We start from the raw sequence: 5,752 nt of genomic DNA on the forward strand, positions 1-5,752 counted from the left end.
ACAAGGGATTGAGATTTTCTTTGTTCCAATCACAATCCCCCCTTTTTTATTTGTTGGGTTGAAGTTGGTTGGGGCAACCAACTTTAGTCTAGAATGGGTCTAATTAGGTTAATTCTCACTTATCCAAAAAAGAATAACTATAAAATATTATTCAATTTTTTTAGTCTTATATAGATACCTAAGGTGCACATAGTATATAGCTAATATAGGGCTGACATATGCCCATGTAGGCCCTCACACATACTATTTTGTAATTTATCAAAAAAAAAAAAACAACAACATTAGAAGCTAAAGTAAGCAATACTGGTCATCAGCAAATAATTCCTAATATCAAGATAGGAGTTGAGAGTAATGATACGAGTGATCATCATTTCGTATGTACAGCGTATACTACATGAGGAGGAGTGAAATTTGGGAGCGGGTATTGTTGGGGTAAATCCACCGGCCCCAACTTTGATCTTCATGACTCTGACTCGACACTAGCCGACCGACCGAACATATGACTCCAACTGATTGATTCTGACTCGGCAATAGCCGACTGATCGAACGCACAACTTCGACGGAGTATCGATCGAACTAACGACTCTGACTCTTCATCAATCGATTGAACAAATATCACCGACCTATGATCGATGACCGACGATACAGCAGAATCATCAACTGACGACCGTGTCTACTACCGACATACAGTCGGCTAATCTGCTCAATATGCCTTAACCGTCATGAATGATTATCGATTACACATCACGACACTATAATTGAAAAATTAATGACCCACTACGTGATTATGGCCCGATGATTTAGCACCATAAAATACAGGACCACATCCGACGGTTACAAGAACCTCGTCTATAAAAGGAGATAAGAAAAATAGGATTAGTAAGCCACTTCTGGCCAGAACTATGCTACTCTGAATATTGACATCTACTGTTCACCAAATTTTTTCTCTAACTTAAGCATTGGAGGGTCTCCGCCGAACACAAATCCGATCAAAGCAGATGTTGTCTTGCAGGTGTTCTTTTCGATGACAGACGATGAAGAGTTGGCTGTAACAGATTGACGTGCCAAAAAGAGGGGAAGAGAGACAATATTCACCATGGTGAATATTAGAACCCAACATTCGACTGCAATCAGATCGATGAAATACTCTTCCTATCGGAAAGAGGTTCCTCCCCCTCCTCCAGTAGCAGAACCTAGTTCCTCACATCATGTGGTCACCACGGACGTCCAGATTACTGTACTCGTGCAACAGATGACTGTTCTTATGGAGGAGGTCAGAAGCCTCTAGCAGTAGTAGACTCAGCCACCACAACCACTGATGGAGCAATCGATGGTGCAGTCGGTGCCATCCAGGCACAGCCGCCGTCATCCACGACGATCACAGTCTCCTTCGCTAGAGCAACCATCTCGGCTCTCTCATCGGGATGAACAGCAGCAATCGCGGCACTCTTGACGTGCCACCCACCATTCACGGCATCCCTTTCCTTCTCAGTTGGATCGAGCAAGGAAGGAAAAGCAACTGCGAATACTGTCTGCTTCTCCTTCTAACTCATCAGGAGGTTCCACCTCCAGAGTTTTTCAACGGCGACTTGATGATTATGAACGTAAATTTTAAGAGATTAATCGCTAACTTGTTCAGCTTCAAGTGAAAGGTCAGAAGTCCTCCAACGACTACGACTTCCATACTGCCCAGTCACTTTCTCGGCACATCTTAGACCAACCGATCATATATCGATTCAAGATATCTCAGGTAGAGCCATACGATGGATTCACCAATCCAATCGACCACTTTGAGAGCTACAAGGCTCTCATAATGATTCAGGAGGCCACCGACGCCCTCTATGCATCGACTTTCCAGCAACTCTTCGGAAAGCTGCTCGAGCCTAATACTCCAGACTTCAGTCGGAAAGCATATATTCTTTCGGACAGCTAGAATATTCTTTCATGGCTCACTTTAGCATCAGTCGAAGGCCGCCACGCACTTCTGATAGTCTCTTCTCAATTAAATAAGGAGAGACTAAAATATTTTGAGATTTCGTGGCTCTCTTTAATGCGGCCACACTTGAGGTCAAAGACCTCAATGAAAATATGGCTATCTCTCAAAGATCTCAATGAAAACATAGCTATCTCGGCTATGAAAAGAGATCTGAGGGGATCTCAATTCACATATTCGTTGGATAAAATTCTCCCTCGAACTAATGCTGAATTTTTGGAGCGCACATACAAATATATGCATACAGATGAAGGAGCTTCTGACTGGTGCCAGACAGAAGGCAAAAGTCAGAAAAAGAAGAAATAAAAGAAAGAAGGAGCTCCGACCAAATCAAGTCGGCCACCATCCAATAAGCAGGCTTCACCCCAATGACAGAGTCCAAAATCGAGTTACGGTAGGTATGACTCCTATACTTCTCTTTTCGCTCCTCGTTCGCGGATTCTCATGAAGATCGAAGGAGCGAAATATCTACGACACCCTCCACCGTGAAGGTGTTGTCGAGGAACCGTGATCAAAAGAAGTATTGTCGGTTCCATCGTGATCACGATCACGATATTGAATAATGCATTCAGCTCGGAGATGAGATAGAAGCCTTGATTCGATGAGGCTACCTCGACAAATACTGAAGAGATCCACTGACTCAACCTCCTGCTGATTGACGACCTCAACTGCAAACTGAAAAGGCTGTAAATAATCAACCGACTGCAGGGGTGATCAACATGATCTTCGGACGACTGGACAAGGGGGCAAGTTTCAAAGATGAGTCGACAAAGCGATGATGACTCGACAATGTAATAATATTTTCAGAAGAAGATGTTTGAAAAATTTAGACTCCCCATAATGATGCTGTTGTTATTTCAGCAACAATAGCAAACTATAATGTAAAAAGAATCTTTGTAGATAATGAAAGTTCGATTGATATTTTATTTTATTTGATTTTTTCCTAAATGTGACTGTCGAATGATCGACTCAAAAGAGTCTCAACACCATTGGTCGACTTCACAGGAGATACTGTCACAATGGAAGGAGAAATCTCTCTCCCCTTAATCGCTGGGATCGAACCACATCAGAGCACTGTTTTCATAACGTTCACGGTAGTTCAGGTATCTTCGGCTTATAACATCATACTCGGACGATCCGAGCTTAATGCTCTGAGAGCAGTAATTTTGATATACCATCTGTTAGTTCGATTTTCAACAAAATATGAAGTTAGAGAAATACGTGAAGATCAACAACTCGCCCGATGTTGCTTTCTTGTCTCCACCCAAAATAACAAACCTGAAGACTCTTTACCTGTTGACAAATTGGATTAAAGAGAAATTTAGGAGAGGAGTGAACCGGCTGAACAACTGATTTTCATCCCGTTAAAAGAAGAAGATCTCGAGAAAACGGTCCGAATTGGATCATAATTGCCCGACTCATAGTGGCAACAATTAATAAAATTGCTCAGGGCCAATGCTGATATTTTTGTTTGGTCGGCCACCGACATGTCCGAAATTCTTTCAGAAATAATAACTCACCGACTTAACATCAACCCAAATGTTAAGCCGGTGAGATAGAAGAAACGGCCTTTTGCTCCTGAAAGATAAAAGATTATTGATGAAGAAGTCGACAAACTTCTTGCAGGAGGCTTCATCAGAGAAGCTACATATCCCGACTGGCTTGTCAATGTGGTAATGGTGAGAAAAGTTAATAAAAAATGGAAGATCTAAATCGACTATACTGATCTGAATGTAGCCTGTCCGAAGGACAGCTTTTTTTTGCCAAAGATTGACCAATTGATCGATGCAACTTCCGACCACTGACTTCTGAGTTTTATGGATGCCTTTGTCGAATATAACCAAATCCGTATGACACCAGAAGATGAAAAGCACACGATTTTTGTGACCGACAAAGGCATATACTACTACAAAGTAATGCCTTCCGGTTTGAAAAATACCGGCACTACCTATCAACGACTTGTTAACAAGATCGTCAAGATGCAGATCGGGCGAAACATGGAAGTATATGTGGATGACATGTTGGTGAAGAGTCTCCAAACTTCAGATCATGTTCGAGATCTAAAGGAAGCATTCAGTACACTCTGGCAGCATCAGATGAAATTAAATCTGACCAAATGTGCATTTGGAGTAACCTCCGAAAAATTTTTTAAATTTCTTGTTTCACAACGAGGGATTGAGGCTAATTTCGAAAAGATCAAAACCATCATCGATATGAAGCATCCAAGTTTAAAAAAAGAGATACAGCAACTCAATGGAAGGATTGCCGCGCTCAACCAATTTATTTCTAAGTCGGTCGAGAGATGCTTGCCATTCTTCAAAATTTTATGATAAATGAAAGATTTTTTATGGTCGGATGAATGCTGACAATCCTTCGAAGACTTGAAACAATATTTGGCTTCTCCATCTTTGCTCACAAAATCAAGGATCGGAGAGACATTGTATCTCTACTTGGCAACTTCAGCAGAAGCAGTTAGTTCAGTGCTCATCCAGGAGGATGAGAATCGAACTTATCGACCAATCTACTACACCAGTAAAGTACTTCACAATGTCAAAGTTCGATACTCAAGGACAGAGAAAATGATCTACGTCTTGATTATATCAGCACAACGACTCTGTCCGTACTTCCAAGCCCATCAAATTGTAGTTTTGACGGATCAGCTGCTGAAGGCGATCTTACATCGACCTGACACGTCAGGTTGGATGGCAAAGTAGGCAGTAAAGCTTGATGAATTCGACATTCAATATCGCCCACGATCATCCATGAAGGCACAAATCTTAGTTGATTTTATTACCGAATGTACCATATCCGATAATAAGCCAGAAGATACAGATGACAACACAATAAAAGAGGATACGACTTCCAACCCCGATCTAGGATCGACCTTGATGCTGCACATTGATGGAGCATCTAATGCACAGGGTAGTAGAGCCGGCCTTATACTCATAAATTCCAAAGAGATAGTCACCGAATACATCCTTCGATTCAATTTTAAAGCCTCAAATAACCAAGCCGAATATGAAGCACTTTTGACCAGCTTGAAGATAGCCAAAGAGCTCGAGATCGACAGTTTGAAGGTCTTCACTGACTCACAAATGATTGCTGGACAAGTCAAGGATAAATTTGAAGCACCGAGATCCTACTATGATGAAGTACCTTCAAAAGGTGAAAGATGTTACGGCGAGCTTGAAACACTTCGAGATCTTTCACATCCCAAGAATCGAGACTAATCGGGCTGACATACTTTCACGATTGGCTACTACTGCTTTCAACTCGCTGGGTCGAATATTTGTCGAATATTTCGAGCAGCCGAGTATTGATAAAGTCGAGAAAGTATTGCAGCTTACTATCGAACCGAGCTGGATGGATCCGATCATCCAATACCTGACTGATGGGACCCTTCTTGTGGATTTCTCAGAGGCTAAATGACTCCGATGGACAGCCTCTCAATATGTGATGATAAATGGTCATCTATACAAAAGGTCCTTCTCTCTCCCCTTGCTGAGGTGTTTGGGACCTACAGATGTCGATTATGCACTTAGAGAAGTACACGAAAGGATTTACGAAAATCACTTAGGGGGCCAGTCTTTAGCTTATAAAGTCCTGTGACAAGGATATTATTGGCCCACTATGAAAAAGATGTAGTTAACTCATCCGAAGATGTGAACTATGTCAAAAGTATGCGAATATATAATATCAACCGGCTAGTCAGTGACATCGATTATAGCATCATGATCTTTCGTACAATGGGGGATTGAC

This window comes from Elaeis guineensis, chromosome 2 (assembly GCF_000442705.2).
Source record: "Elaeis guineensis isolate ETL-2024a chromosome 2, EG11, whole genome shotgun sequence".
Classification (NCBI taxonomy): Eukaryota; Viridiplantae; Streptophyta; class Magnoliopsida; order Arecales; family Arecaceae; genus Elaeis; species Elaeis guineensis.